Raw genomic sequence first — 15,710 nt, 5'->3', positions numbered from 1 at the left:
TCTTTGTTAACTTGATTTTGAGCTTCAATCCATACTGAAGTCTGCAGTCCTTGCCCCTCAGCAGCAAGTGCTTCAGGTCCTCCTCAGTTTCAGCAAGCAGGGTTGTGTCATCTGCATCACGTAAATTGTTGATGAATCTACCTCCAATCCCAATGCCATGCCATATTTCTCCTCATAGAACCCAGCCTCCCAGATAATATGATCTGCATAGAGACTGAAAACATATGGAGATAGGAAACATCCTTGGCGCACACTCTTCCCAGTTTTGAACCATGCAGTGTTTCTTTTCTCTGTTCTGACAACTGCCTCCTGGAATGGTACACAACCAAAACAACAACATTTTTGTAATTAATTTTTTGAACTTACATCAATAAATGGAGCTGGCTAAAATATTGAAATCTTCAACAATTTCATGTTGCTTTGATCTATGATCACCATCTTTAATACTAGCAGTCAAGAACTCAAAATATGTGTTGCATTGAGAAAAATCTGCTGTCAAGGACTTCTCCATCATACCAGTCATGGTGTTTTCAATGGCTTACTATGATTTTGAAATTTGGACAATTGAATAAGGATGGCAGAAGAATGATTTATGCATTTGAATTGTGATGTTGGAGAAGAGTATTGAATATCTCATTTAATGCCTAAACAAGCAAGTATGTCTTGTAGAAGGAGCAATCAGAGTACTTCCCGGAGGTAAGGAAATGAAGCTTCATCTCACATCCACTGGACATGTTGTTTGGAGGAGTCGTTTCTTTGAAAAACATATTATGTTTGGAAAGTTAGAGAGTTAGATAAGGACAGTAAGATCTTCAACAAGATGGATAGACATAGTAACCATAACCATGGGCTGGAGTATATCAGAGAAGGTGAGGATGGCTCAGGACAAGGAAAGATTTAGGGTCTTTGTTCATAGGGCTGCTAAGAGTCACACTTGACTGGACAACACCTAACACAACATCATCAAAAACTTTTTTGAGAGTGAAGTGGTAATGACGGGAAAAAAAGAGAAAGATTTAAACAGGCTTCCAGTCATTTCTTTATTATTAAATTAGTTATACTATAACGAATAATATTGTGATTTAACAAAGATTTTATAAAACCATTTTCTAGTACTATTGTTGTTAATATTTATATTATCTATGGAATATAGCTACATAATTTGTAACTATGCTTATCATATATTATTCTGTGATTAAAATAGAAAAACATTACTAAGGATTTTGTATGGTATGCAGGAAAAGGGTAACACCATGGGTCACTGAACTGAATTATACCAGTCTTAGTGTTGTCATACTTAACTAGTGACATCACTAGGGCCCGTACTAGTTACTAGTACATGAAAGATTGGCATTTGAAACTCATCCTGAGGCACCTCAGAAGATAAGCATGGAAATATGCTTCTAAAATTTAACAACAACCATGAAAACCCTGTAGTGTAGTTTTATTTTGCATACATGGACTCACCATGGATTGAACTCACTTGGCATTAACTAACAATTAGATTCTATAAGCACAAACAACCACATCTCTTTAGTGTATAATTTCTATCTAAATGTTTGCCTGTCATCTGGAGTATAATAACATCTATTCACTAATTTCCATCAAGTTATTTTCCTGAAGGGAGTTCTTGGTGGTGCTGTTAACCCAAAGACTGTGCCTCTCTGATGGTTTAAACCCATCAGTGGCTTCCTGGGAAGAAGATGGGGAAAATCTCCTCTCTTGCAATTTACAGCTTCAGAAATCCAATATAATGTCAGCTATGAGTCAGTTCCACTCAACAGAAATGACTGGCTGACTTATCTTCTCTCTAAATTACTAGTCTATTTGCTTGTAGCAGGTGTCATAGTTCCAGTTTGAAGTATCCTGGACAAAGATTATTAAGATTATTATTCAAGATTTTACAGCCCACAATGTAATGTGTAGCATTTCAGGCTGCTAATGGGAAGTTTGATCATTTTAATCCCCTATGAGTGTCACAGGAGAAAGATGAACTGTCTTTTCTCTTAATGATTTACAGCTTCAGAAACCTGATGGAGGGTCATCATCGATAGAACCTTCCAACAGTATTGTACTTCAATAATGTATACCGAAGGACAGATAATCAGTTAAAAGTTGATAATCCAATACTGAATTGACTGCCAAAAGGGCAAATAAATGTGTCTTGTAGGAAGTGTAGTCAGAGAATTCCTTAGAAGTAAATATGGTGAGACTCTCTTGCATTTTTTCGACATGTAGTTAGGAAAGGTCAGTCTATGAAGAAGGAGATCATACTTAGAAAAGTAGGTCAGAGAAAGAGAGGAAGATCTTCAACCTGCTGTTGTTGTTATGTGCCTTAGTGACACTTGTGACTCATAGTGACTCCATGTACAGTAGCCCTGAAACCTGCTCTATCTTGTGCCAGCCTCATGGTCTCTGACATACCTCCACTCTTTACCCCAGTCACTGAATCAATTCCTCTCATATGCAGTCTCCCTCTCTTTTTCCATCCCTCCACCCTCCCAAGCATGATGTCCCTCTTCAAGGGACTGGTCCCTCCTTGCAACATGTCCAAAGTATGTCAGAAAAAGGCTCAGAATCCTTGCCTCCAGGGAGAAGCCTGGTTTCACCCTCTATGGGACGAACTTGTTTGTTCTCCTGACAGTCTAAGGGAAGGTATTTTTCTCAGTAAAACCTTTCACTTAAGAATCACATTGATCCCAAAGCAAGATTTCATAGAATTGTGGCCAGTGCGCACATGTATCACACTGAAAAATAAGGGTAAATAAAAATTAAAATTATATTGTCCACATTTTGTGCTAGCCATCAACACTATCAATAGTACAGTCACATAATTATTGTATAATAGTTGTTAGGAACTGTTGGGTCAGCTTCTACTCATAGCAACTGTTTGTACAACAGAATAAAACCCTGTGTGATGCTCTACCATCCTGACAACCTCTGTTGTGATTAAGCCTAATGTTTTAGTCACTGTATCAATCCATCCACTTCTCAGATTATTTACTCAAACTACAGATTGAATCGGTATGACATAAGGATACAACTGTGATGCACATCTTTTCTTATTCACCTTGTTTGGAACAGAGGCTGTAAATCACATCAGATGAGACTTCCCATCTTTCTCCCATGGAGCACCTGGTAGATTCAAACTCCCTACCTTTGGGTTGGTAGTGTAACCACCTATCCACTAGAACACCACAGTGTTTTTTACTCTCTGTGAGTGTGTGGAATATATATATCGATATATACATACACACACATACATGTATATATACATATACATATATATTACACATATATACATATATATCTCCATACTACATATGAGTATAGTTAACACATTTTGCATATACAGTTTATGTTAAAAAAGGATTATTTAATGTTTAAAGGTTTAGTTGGCAAAAGAGCACATTTGTAGGGATGGTAATGGTAATGAGGAATGCTGAAATTATTAAAAAGTGCATGTATCCAATTTGGCAACATTTTGCTTTTGATTTAGCTATCAATTCAGCAATATTTAGAAATAAATGACACTAATAATTTACATTAAATGAACAGCTTGATGAAATGAAGTTGTCAAATATTTGCAATTTTCCCCATTTATCAAACTCAAAATAATCACTTAAATGAGCAACATGTTTGTTTGGATAAACACAAGATCTCTGAGCCAAAAAAACCACCAGCGGGTATTGGGTAGAATAAAATATGAACAAAGAAGCAGGCTAATCAAGTTCACATTTGTGAATTAGAGGATGTATTCTCATTTGAGACTTCCTGCCTTCTCTTTTATTCACATTTTGGTCACATTTCACTCCCATATATAAGCATTCCCAGAGCATCACTTTTCATTTACACACTCATTCATTTATTGAGCATTTCCTAGCTATATCAGTCACTCCTACAGTTGTTCTAAGTGTTAAGGATTTTGAAACAGCACAGATACAATCTCTGTCATGTTGGAATTAAACTGACCATTTCACTGGCACTAGAATATAACAAACTCAATCCAGTTTCAAGGCATCTAAAATCACTCACGTCTTTACCTACATGGTCTCATTTGGGGATGGTAAGCCCAAGAACCATGCAGCCAGATTCAAGTAGACAGAAAGGAGCTCGGATGGTCTAGTGGCTAGAATCTGTGCTGCCATCCCAAAGGCACGCAGTTTGAATCCATCAGCAGCTCCATGAGAGAAGGATGTGCAATCTCCTCCCATATGATTAACAGCCTCTATCTCCTCCCATGCAATTAACTACCTCTAAAAACCCTCTGGAGCATCAGCTATGGCTCAGCTCAAACTCGATAGTACACAACAATGAGAGGGAGCAAAGATTGTGTGACCTTCATTTGCAGATGGCTGAGATGTAAGCATGAAGAACGTGCATAAGAAGAACGTCAACATCATTGGTCAGAACACAGTTGAAGACCAACTGCAGAAGGGAATTCCTTTGCGCTTTGTTGTTCTTTAGCTTGTTGCTAATCCTCACATGGAATCCGTCTTCACTTTGTGTGTCTTTGGGTCTATTCTGATTTCTTAATAGCTCAGAAGTGAATAGGTTGAGTAGGATCCACAATGTACTGATATGTCCTCATTAACGTGACAAAATAAAATCTATATTCCCAAACAGGACCACATCCACAGATATACTAATTAATACACCCCCTCCCACACACGCACACACTCAATGCAAACACTCTAACAACAATAAAAACCAACACCAAACAAACTAACAAACAAAAAAAATAAAAACCACTTCAAACTCACTGCTGTTAAATCAGAGGTGATTAAATTTAGGATCCACACTATACTAGTATGTATGACCTCATTAACATGGGGGGGGGGGGAAAGCTTCTACTTCCAAGCAGGAACACATCTCCACATATTAATACTCTTTCTATTTTTCTCTACTCCTTTACACACACACACACACACACACACACACACACACACACACCCCAAATATGTCTCAAACTCACTGTTGTTGCATCTCACAACAACCTCCCACCAGGTTTCTAAAGCTGTAAATCATGAAGAGAGACCGATGCTATTTCTACAGCAGAACTGCTGGTAGGTTCCAACCACCCTATGTGAGCAGCCTTTGAGTTAATGGCACAACTTGCTGTAGACTAAACCACCAGAGCTACTTCTACAAATAAATACAGGAACCACAAATTCACCACAGATTACTGTTGTTAGGTGCCACTGAGTTTAGTACAACTTAAAGACACCCTGGAACAACAGATCTGAACTCTATCCTAATGTGTGCCATCCTCACAGTCTCTGACATAATTGAGCACTTTGCTGTAGTTACTATGTCAATCCTTGTAGTTGAGGATTTTACTCTCTTTAGCTGACCCTCCACCTTCAAAGAATGGTGCCTTTCTCTAATTAATAACCTCTCCTAGCAACATGCCCGAAGGATGTGAGGTGAAGCTTCACAATCTTTGTCAGTCCATGGGATATTCAATACTCTTCCCTATCACCACAGTTCAAAGGCATCAATTCTCCTTCTGCCATCCTTATTCACTCTCTGGTCTCAGCACCATAGCAAAGTGATAGAAAAGAATATGGCCTGTATTAGGCATACCTTAGTCCTCAAACTGACATGATTGCTACTCAATAATTTGGAAAAGTCCATGACTGCAGACTTTTCTAATGCAGTATGTCTTCTGATCTTAAAGTGTATTGACTGTGGATCTAAATAAAATGAAGTCTTTGAGAGTTTCTATCTTTTTCTCCTTCTATCATGATGTTGCCTATTAGTCCAATGGTGAGAATTTTCATTTTCTTGGCATTGAGATGTAATCCATATTGAAGGATGTATTCTTTGATCTTCTGCAGCAAGCCCTACAAGTACTCTTCATCTTCAGCATATATTGGGAGGATTTAAAGTAGATGGGAACTCTGGTAGCCTAGTGGGTAACAGGTTGCACTGCCATTTCAGAGGCAGTTTGAATTAACTAGTTATTCCATGGGGTAAAGATGGACATTCTTCTTCCAAGTGATTTATACCTTCTGAAAACACACTAGAAGGTTAGCTAGGTTAGGTATGAGACCGTTCTAGCTTGACGCCACATAACAACAACAAACATCTTCTCTGTATATATTTGGGCTTCTTTTGTTGTTGTTGTGTACTGTCGAGTCTGAATCAACCCATAGCTGACCGGTGGGTTTTCAGAGGCAGTCAATCACATAGCAGGAAATTGCCCGTTCTTTTCCCACAGAGCAGCTGGTTGGTTCAAACCAAGGGCCTTCTGTTTTGCAACACAGCTTCTGCTCCTCCTTCTTTTACTCAACTGGCCCTATGTCTCACTCAGCACCTTTGGGCAATAAGATCAGTCCTCACTTCCTTGTCCTTGCTTTCTTAATGAATTCCTATTCTGATGGCAACTTTGTAAGGAAGCAAAGATACATGATCTCCCAGGAGAAGGTCTACCATGAGAAGGGTTAGTGTTGACATCAAAACCATTGTGGCTTTTTAAGCTGTCTGAGTAACCCGTGTTACCAGGAAACTAAATAAAGCTTGCAAGTGCTGACTTCTATCACTGAACAAAGCCTTTGGTGATATTGTAGATTTCCCATGAGAGAACGAAGTGTCAAAAAATTCAGGAAAGAGAAATTTGTAAATAGGAAATGGGACCAAAATCAATCAAACAGGGAAGTCAGCTCCCCTTTCCTCTAGCAAAAGCAAGTTGTGTTTTCGCAGCTGGAAGCCGAAATCAGCTGCATTATCTATAGCCCATTGAATGGAGCTCTGTCATTAATATTTCACTCATGTTCACACTTCATTTTGTTGCAATTTTCCTGTAAAACTAGTCAGAATCATTTGCAGGCTATTTAACAAAAATGATGAAAATACATAGCTGCATCTGTTCATCGTTTGGCTAACCACATTTTTGCATAAATTTAACATGGGTTTAAGCCACCATCATTATTTTCCTCTGCCTGTTCCTTCTCTATTCAAATCTGCCTGTCAAAATTTATTATTATTCAGGTATCTAATCACACTCCCATCCCAGTAATCAAGCAAAAATTTAGAAGATGTTGTTTTCTAAAACCACAGCCACATATAGTGTTTCCCAAAGACAATAGGCTGTTGCAATGATAAACAGCTTTAATAATGAAAACAGACTCTCTGTTTTACCTACACAGATGCAGTTTAATTTTCTTCTTCCTTATTAGAATCTTCGCTAGCTCTCCTCCTCCACCCTGTGCCCAGTAATAAAAAATGAGATGGCAAACACAACAGTTCTATTCATTCTCTGTTTAATATACAATTTCTCATACACACAAAGGGGTGAAATGGTTTCTAAAAACATTGGCGGGTAATGATGACAGTAGAATCTAATTCTCTCAGGTGCTCACTTAATACTTATCTCTCTCCACTGGAGAGTGTAATAAGGTCGTCAGGATTATTGAAGTTGACAGTGCACCGAGCTCAGATTAATTACATCATGAAATTCTGAAGGAATTAGAAAAAACAACAATATTGCCCCTGGCAAATGCCTATATTTTGTATAGTTCTCCAAGGACTTTCAGTATAATGTGCTACAAATAAGTCAAGGGTGGCTAGTGCCATTGATTTTTAAGTTTTGAAATACAGATTTTGAAAGATGAATCATTCTGGGAGTCAGAAATGCACTATCACAAAATAAAAGAAATATTCAGGATAGATTATTTTCAATAAAAAGAAAGAATAATTGAAAGGAAATAAAGACATATATATACTTTGAATGACCTACTATGTTCTGGGCAATTTAAATTCAGTGAATTATTTAATGCTTACTAATCTGAAGTGTGGGTATTGTTCTCAGAATAAAATGAAAACTGAGTTCAGAGTCTCATATCTACTAAGTGGTCAAACAACATTTGAATTTGACTATTCTTTAATACAGCAAGCATTAGCTGAGGACTCAAAATATTTATATTAGTTTACAAATTCAAGGGAATCTAGGAGTCTGATAATTTATTTGTATTTGGCTTGGGAAGTTGAGATGTATACACTCAATATGTAAAATAAGACACAAGGCAACCTATATCATTACATTTAGGAAGTAATTGAAATACAGCACTAACAAGGTTAGAAATAAAAGTACTAAAAGATGTGGAATGAAACAGTGATAACAAAAACTTTTTTGTGGCTATAGTAGGTATTACGTTGAATTTGTCTCTGAATTCACACAGTATTTGTGTAACTGGATGTTTGATAAAGTTCCCTTAGCATGAAAGGTTTATACTTAGCTACTAACCAAAAGGTTGGTAGTTGAGATCCACCCGGTGGCAACAGGGACACTTCTGTCTGCATCTTAACATCATAACCATTAAAAGTCCATTGGTTTTCACATCTCTGAAGCTCTAGCACAATAGGTTTAGATGTTAAAGCATACCATTGTATAGATTGAGAAGGATTACCTTGCGCTGTACAGATACAGACAAAGGATTGGATGTCCACACTTGCATTCTAAAGAAAGACATACACACATTCCAGAGGCATTGCTAAGAAGTAACCAACCTAGTATAACCAAACCTTTTGTCATCAAGATGATTCCAAAACGCAGTAACCCTAGATAAAGAGGTAGAGTCTGCCCTGTAGAATTTAAAAGGTTTCAAGTATTACAGAAGGAGATTGGCACACCTTTGTCAGATTGCCACATCTTCTTTTTTCTCATAGGCCAGCTGACAAGTTTTAACTGTAAATTTTTCCATTGACAGGCAAACACTTGATAATTATTCCACTTAGAACGCTTTGTAATCAAGCTAGTCACTATCAAAACCCATTTGCAGTGCCAGGGTGATATCAGTTTCAGTATAGAGAGTTATAGGCACCAATGTTAGATGGAAGGTTGGTAGTGTGAAACCACTCAGAGATGCCTTGACAGACAGGCCTGGTGGTCTGCTTTCCAAAGTAACAGCCTTGAAGGGCTTATACAGTAGTTTTCTCTGCAGAGACTACCATAGCATTTCCCCAACTTCTTCTCTTAGAGAAACAGGTGTTCTGTCCCTTACACCTCAAAAGAGTATAATGCAATCCTCAAGTTTTACTTTATGCCATCAAGATGGTTAAAGTTCATAGTGACCTTCTACTGGGCTTCAGAGACTGTATGTCAAAGTGAGAGGAGATTTTACATCTTTGTCCTGAGAAGATTTTGGTGGATTTGAATCACTGAAGACCCCAAGTCTTTGAGTTACGAACACAATGCACTTCAGATTATGCCACTAGTGCTCACTTGGTCTCAGTAGAACCACTCATATAACTTAGAATTTTCTGTCACAGGAGGCTTAAGGACTCAATTGACTGGAGCTCCTATGACAGAATTTTCTGTCATAGGAGCTCAACTTAGAGTTAAGCTACAGGAACTTGCAGATAAAGAGTGAGAGTTTTTAGGAAATTCTTGTTTTGTGTTGTTAGACGTTTAGAATGAAAAAGAGAAACAAGTCCTTGCTTTTCGCTGGAAGAATCCTCAAATTCAAAGCTGAGTAGAAGAAGAGGAGGAGAAAGGAAGAAGTGATAGAACAGCAAGGTGGAAGCAGATTAGTACTTATCCTGTTTTGGAGGCAAGGTTTTATGAGTTTGCCAGCAGCCCCAGAGGAAATCATGGGAGATGTTCAGCAGAGTCCCTAATTCCACCTCCACCTCTGAGACTGAGGGACCCATTAGTTGAAGAGCTAGATTAGAGCTCAAGAGGGTGATGTGAGAAGTCTCCTAGAAAATAAGTCCTTCATGAAAAGAAATGGAACAGAATTGCCACCAATATATGTCAGGAGATATATCAAAGCTCTGAAACAGACACCTGCAAAATTAAGTCAGCACCACAAGGAGGAAATACTGAGGGGCAGGGATGAGAGTGGGGCCACTTGGAGCAAAGAGAGCAGAATAACAGACTCATATCCTTCTTTGGAAGCAGGAGTGGCATCCACTTTGGTAAATAGCTTGCCTCCGGAAACCCTATGGACCTGGAGAAAGGATCAAAGTCACACAAGTGTTGAAGACTTTCATTCATCGGGTCTCTATGAGTCACCTCTGAGTAGCTTATGACTCAACGGCACTTAACAACAACAACGACAACAACATATCCTTCTATCCATCCTACCTGCTTCCAATTTTGTTTAGTGTTGAGGTTCCCCCCAGTACTCCTTTTGTAGTGTCTAGTTAGTTCTAAACGTCCGAGAAGTAAATAACTTTAAATCAAATGAGATTAAAGTTTTAGTATAGATTAGAAGTTTTGGTACCTGAGTTACTGTCAGATGCTTCCTGCTCACAGTGACCCCATGTTTTTCATAAGAGAACTGTGCTTTTAGTGGCTGACTTTTCAGAAGTTGGTTGTCACACTTTTTTTCCAAAGTATCTTTAATTGTCCCTAACAAGAAGCCAAGAACATTAACCATTCCCACTACCCAGGAACACTCTCAGTATCTGAAAGTCACCCCAATTTATAGTCTGTCCCTGAAATAACATCCATAGCAGAAAAGGACCTCCAGGGACAACAGTAAAGGTAACAGGAGGGGGAAAAAATAAAGCTGTTACTATAGACTAGCTCAAACATAAATTGATTTCTGACGCACACAAGAACTTTTCCAGCCTACATCTCTAAGCCATCTACTCTGATTACAGGAAGAAATTTATCACTTTTGCAATATTTACCATTTTAAAAGTATGACTACATTAAACAGCAGGAGAATAACTCTTACTAGCTGGTACACTGACAGCATTAAAAAACAGCAGCTGCCAGCCATGTAGCAAGGCAGAAGATTTTACAAGCATCTTTAAGAACTGCAAAATCAGAGCAGTATCACCTATTTTTGTATTGGGGATACCCCCTTCCCCTCACCTCTTCCTTGTATACTCATACATAGTCAGGGAGGTTCTGGGAAGTCAGATCAAAAAGCACAAGGTGAAGGAATTTTGAAAATATTAAGCAATACAGAAGCCAGTGCAGAATGAATTCAAATTTACAAGTGTGGTGCAGTAGACAGATTGTTCACAACAACTCAGCAGCCAAAAGCTTTAACTGTTACCAGATGACAAGGTAGATTCAAGTTGCTGCCTCTGCCTGACTGATGAAAAGGAGGAGGACTCCGAATTGTCACCTTCACCTGGGGACTCCAGCTATTACCAAGACGAGGTAGATGATTTCCACGAGGCACGTTTTCGGGCTGCCTTGACTAAGGGCTGGAATGAAGAAGACAGTGGAGATGAGGGGGAGGATGGTGATGAGCAAGAGAAGGTGCTCGACCTAAATATTGACGATGATGACGACGAAGGTGTTGAGAGTGTGGCGGATGAGGAGGACGATGATAATGACGGTGGGAGCTCCCTGCACAGCGAGACTGAGACCTCTGTGGGTCCGTGTTTGTTGTGGGGTCAGAAGAAAAAACTCTGCTATGACACAGACTATGGCTCCAAGTCCCATGGCCAGCAGAGTCAACAAGAGATAGAGGAGGAAGAAAGAGAGGAGGAGGCACAGCTCATCCAGAAGCGGCTAACTCAGGCCCTGCAAGAGGATGATTTTGGAGTCACCGAGGTGGAGGTCTTGCAAAACCAATGCCCCAGGTGGAGGAGGTCGATACACGTGATGAAAAGGATTTGACAAAAATGTCAATGAAAGAGAAGCTAAAGATGATGCGAAAGGTATCACCAGAGCTCTTGGAGTTAATAGAAGACCTAAAGTTTAGGTTGAAGGAGGCCAAGGATGAGCTAGAGCCATTGTTAGAGTTGGTGGAACAAGGAATCATACCACCTGGAAAAGGGAGCCAATACGTGAAGACCAAGTGCAACCTCTACTTGAATTACTGTTTCAACATTAGTTTTTATTTGATACTGAAAGCTCAGAGAGTCCCTGCACATGGACATCCTGTAATAGAAAGATTTGTTACCTACAGAAACTTGATCAACAAGTTTTCCATTGCAGATCAGAGGCTACCCTCTGAAATTGGTCATCTCCTCACCCTTAAGGAAAGGACTGGCAAGAAAGAACTGAAGCTGAAAGTAAAATCCACCAAGGCCAAACCAAAGCCTGTTTCAGAGGCTTCCACCTCCACTGCAACAGAGCTTTCTGATGATTCAGATCTTGACAAAGACTCAGCAATGAAATACTAGAAGGAAGTAAAGGACAGGCAGATGTTGAAGAGAAAGAAGAAAGTAGCATTAAAGAAGAGGCTCTAGAAAATCAAAATGCAAAGAGAGCCATTACCTATGAGATTGCTAAAACTAGAGGATTGACAGCTAGGAGAAAGAAGTTTGATCACAATGTCAGGGTGAAGCACCAGGAGGAATTTTGAAGAGCCATATACTGATAATATGAAGGAGGTAAATAGCACATTTTTGATAGAAGCCTGCAAACAAGACATGGTTGATGTTACATGTAGTCAAGTTGCCTGTGACCCACAGCAACCCTCAGTACAGCAGTTCTGAAGCCTGAGCCAGTCTCACTGATTCCAATGCACTAACCCCCATTGCCCCAGTTACTGTGTCAATCCATCTCATCCAGGTTCTTCCTCTTCTGCACTGTCTCTCCACCCTTTAGAGCATGATGCTGGCTGAAAGTGAGGAGAACCTGAAGTACTTGCTGCAGAAAACCAAGGACTGTAGTCTTCAATATGGATTGAAGCTCAACATCGAGAAAACAAAGATTCTCAGCACTGGGCCAAATGGCAGCACCATGATAGGTGGAGAAGAGATTGAGGTTGTTAACAATTACAGCTTGCTTGGATCCACAGTCAACATTCTTAACACCGACAGTCAGGAAATCAAAAGATGAATTGCATTGGGAAAATCTGCTGTCATGGTCCTCTCCAGAGTACGGAAAACCATTCTATCAGTCTAGAGACTAATGTGCATCTAATCCAGGCCATAGTCTTCACAATTACTTGTCATGCATCAGAGAGCTGGACCAATGACTAAGGATGACAGAAGAAGAATTAATGCAAGTAAAACGAGTCTTCTCCTAATGAAGGGATTGGCGAGTTTTACCATCCTGCCAGGATTAAGTTGTCGAGCAGGTTCAGAGTGGAAAAGGGGTATCTCCTCACTGCTGTCAAAAAACCAAAGAAATCAGGAGTGCAGAATGTCCTTTTAAGGTACAAATCTCTGCATGCTGGATAGAGCAGCACTGAGACCAAATGAACAGCAGTAGCAACAGAAGTGGTGAAGAACCAGAGACCAATGTGAGACAGAGATGAACTTGAACTGCTGACCCACAGAGACAGACCAAAGGTCTTTTGGCCACACTTCCTGGAAGATCTGGGTCAGATGGCATACCTGGTAGAAATGAAAAAGGTATGTAATACTGTTTTAGAGCTACAAAACTAAAGGTCAACAAGCCTACAAACATACCTAATAAGATGTCCCACCTGAAGAGTTATATCCTTTTCTTTGCTTGAATTGTAAACTGTTACTCCCATAATACATACCCTAATCATAAGTATTGTCTGTGAGTTCTTTGTGGCCACTGCAGTGGATTAGCTGGCCCAGTGATAGAGCACTGAGAGCACTAGGAGTATAAGAACTGATAGTTTATGAGGGATCATGGGGCATGCCTGATTTTATGGGATTTTGTTTTACACTTTCAATAACATAGACAGGGACTCTTCCCTCTTGTGGAGTTAGTGAAGGTCAGACACTGCTGTCCCTGTGCCAACAGTACTGTTTTTATAGAAAGAAATTACCTTAGTCCCCAGGGTGGGAGAGTCTTGTACAAATAATTTTGCACATTTTGCTCTCAGTATATCTGCAAAGTGACGACAAGCTAGAGAATTGGTTTGGCTTATTTATGAGCTTGTTTAAGGATACATTACACAGAAGATAAACTAGAGAAATTGTATGGTCATGTTTTCCCATATACAATCAAATGCTCTACACAATTGATGTATCCAATAAAATCATGAGATGCTACACATACTGTACAAAATACTAGAGAGAGGGCATTTTGCTTGGAAGATGTCCAGGCAAGAGTATATCAAATAACGTATTGCATTGCCTAGTCCTTGAATTCACAGATGTCTGAGTATAAGGTGAGATAGAAAAAGTTGTAAGGACATCTGATTATATAAAAAGACTTTGCCCATGAGAGAGTTGTAGCTTTTGTTCCTTGACCATTCCTGTTAGTGGTTCAGTTAATTAATACAGTTCTTCCACCATGCCTTCCATTTCATGATGTATTGTAATTGTATTAGAAATTCTAGATATCTTTTGTCTGAAATTATATCTCATTCTGGAATGAGTTATCTGTGATGTTAATGAAGTGAGATGAAGGTGGGATGGTCTCGAATTTCCACTTGACCAGAAGGTATGACACAAATTGCTACCATTAGTTCTCCTACAGGTATTATTTCTCTACCTGAGATCCAATGGAGAGGAATTATTCTTGGAAGGTTTCAACCTATTTTCATTCTAGATACTGCATCTAGCTGAATCTGCTGCTCTTAGATCAAAGAGCAAATAGCCGGGAGCCTAAATTTGAGGATACCCAGCCCATGTTTCATTAGTGTCTGCAATCACATGCATCGGCATACAGACAGCAGGCACTGTTCAAGGCAGTGCTGCCTTGTAAACAAACATGATACGTATAATTGAGACCTGCCATCTTCACAACCATGTGGGCTATTTCCCTAAGTTTTTTAGTTTACATATGAAACTTATAGATCCCCAAGAATTACAGACTCCAAAGACAGACGAGAATTAAGTGGCTGAGGGGAGGAGAAATAATTGATGTTAGAGGTGATGAAGTGATTCAACAGTTTTTAAAGTTGGTCACTCTAGTTTCTGCCTTCGAGGAACCAGTTTTCTTTAAAACCTTTTAAAAGAAACTTTCTGTGCACTAGTTAGCAGTCGTCAGAACACAGCGAATATCAGTAATATTGACTGAGACTGAATATTTAAAAACTCGTTTTCCAAATTTAGTAATTTGAACTCAGTTCACGACAAGGAATAGCAGAGTGGCGCTTGCTGATGTTGTAGGTGCTGTTAAGTTGAGTAGGACTCACAGCAAACCTAAGAACAACAGATCTGCACCCTGTTCCTATCCTGTGCCATCTTCATCATCTCCGAAACACTCAAGCTCTTTGTTATGCGCACTGTGTAAATCCTGACTGAGGGTTTTCCTTTCTCCCACTTTCCTCCACCTTTCCAAATATGATGGCCTTTTCTAAGGGAAAGCCTCTCCTAGCAGCAACATGCCTAAAGTATTTGAGACAAAGCTTCATCATTCTTTCCTTTCAGAAGCGTTCTGGCTGTACCTTCACCAACACATCTGTATGTTCATTTGGCAGGCCTTGGGATATTCAATACTCTGCTCCAAAACCTCAGTTCAAAGGCTTCAATATTTTTTGGCTATCCTTACTCAATGTTCAGCTCTCAGCATCATAGCAAATGACTGAAAAGACAAGATCATGGTATGAATCCGGCACACCTTAGTCCTCCAATTGAGATCATTTCTCCTCAATAATTTGAAGAGATCTCTGACTGCAAACTTTCCCAGCACTATGTCTCCCAATATCCTGACAGCTGGTACCAAGGGTATTGATTGTGGACACAAGTAATTTGAAGCTATTGACAGCTTCAATCTTTTATCCATCTATTATGATGCCAGAAGTCCAGGCTGACTTTAGAAGGGGTCATGGTAATAGGGATATTGTAGCCGATGTTAGATGGATCTTAGCTGAAAGCAGAGAATACCAGAAGAATGTCTATCTGTGTTTCATTGATTATGCAAA

General features: G+C 39.4%; 1 pseudogene; it reads left to right on the top strand.

Moving 5' to 3' along the window:
• The first annotated feature begins 4,047 nt into the window (after positions 1-4,047).
• On the top strand, positions 4,048-12,293 carry LOC102875736 (annotated as a pseudogene).
• The last annotated feature ends 3,417 nt before the right edge of the window (positions 12,294-15,710 follow it).

Source organism: Elephantulus edwardii, unplaced genomic scaffold, assembly GCF_000299155.1.
Source record: "Elephantulus edwardii isolate Elephantulus edwardi_28Jun2011 unplaced genomic scaffold, EleEdw1.0 scaffold00021, whole genome shotgun sequence".
NCBI lineage: Eukaryota > Metazoa > Chordata > Mammalia > Macroscelidea > Macroscelididae > Elephantulus > Elephantulus edwardii.
Note: the sequence above shows the minus strand (reverse complement) of the source record. Positions and strands in the feature narration are given on the sequence as shown.